Here is a 507-nt window from a genome sequence, read left to right as displayed (position 1 = left end):
TCATTGTCTTTGTTAAGCCACCCTTTGATGTTTAAGGGACTGCATCTGTCTCCACAGATAATGATGTTTATAGCTTGTTTCCAAGAAGGCAGAATTGTCTTTACATACAAGTCATATTCATATCAATTTTGGTCACTTCCAACAGTATCCTAGGTACTTTTCCTCCTCAAAACCAACCGCACATTTTTCGGGGTTCACCCTCAACCCTCCCTTTTCCAGATGTTAATAGAAAGGTTTCAACATCATCTGTGGGTGTCAACTTTTGGAGAAAAGAGCTGGCTCTCCTCATGGCCTGGTTGCTAGAGGCACCCCATCATGGTTTCTTGCCCTTCTGTTAGCCACTGCACAGTCTCAGCCAACATCCTTGATTGTGCCTCTGTGAAGTCCTGTAAGGCCGCAGCTTGGCTACTGTTGCTTCCCTAAGCATTACCATCTGCGCCACTGTGGCTTCCTGTTGGCTAGCCTCGCTCCTCTGCAGCTGTACCGTGGCCAGTGCCAGTTGTCGTA

The sequence above is a fragment of the Pyxicephalus adspersus genome, chromosome Z, assembly GCF_032062135.1.
Source record: "Pyxicephalus adspersus chromosome Z, UCB_Pads_2.0, whole genome shotgun sequence".
In the NCBI taxonomy this organism is placed as follows: Eukaryota; Metazoa; Chordata; class Amphibia; order Anura; family Pyxicephalidae; genus Pyxicephalus; species Pyxicephalus adspersus.
The sequence above is the reverse complement of the archived record's forward strand: the minus strand, read 5'-3'. Positions refer to the sequence as shown.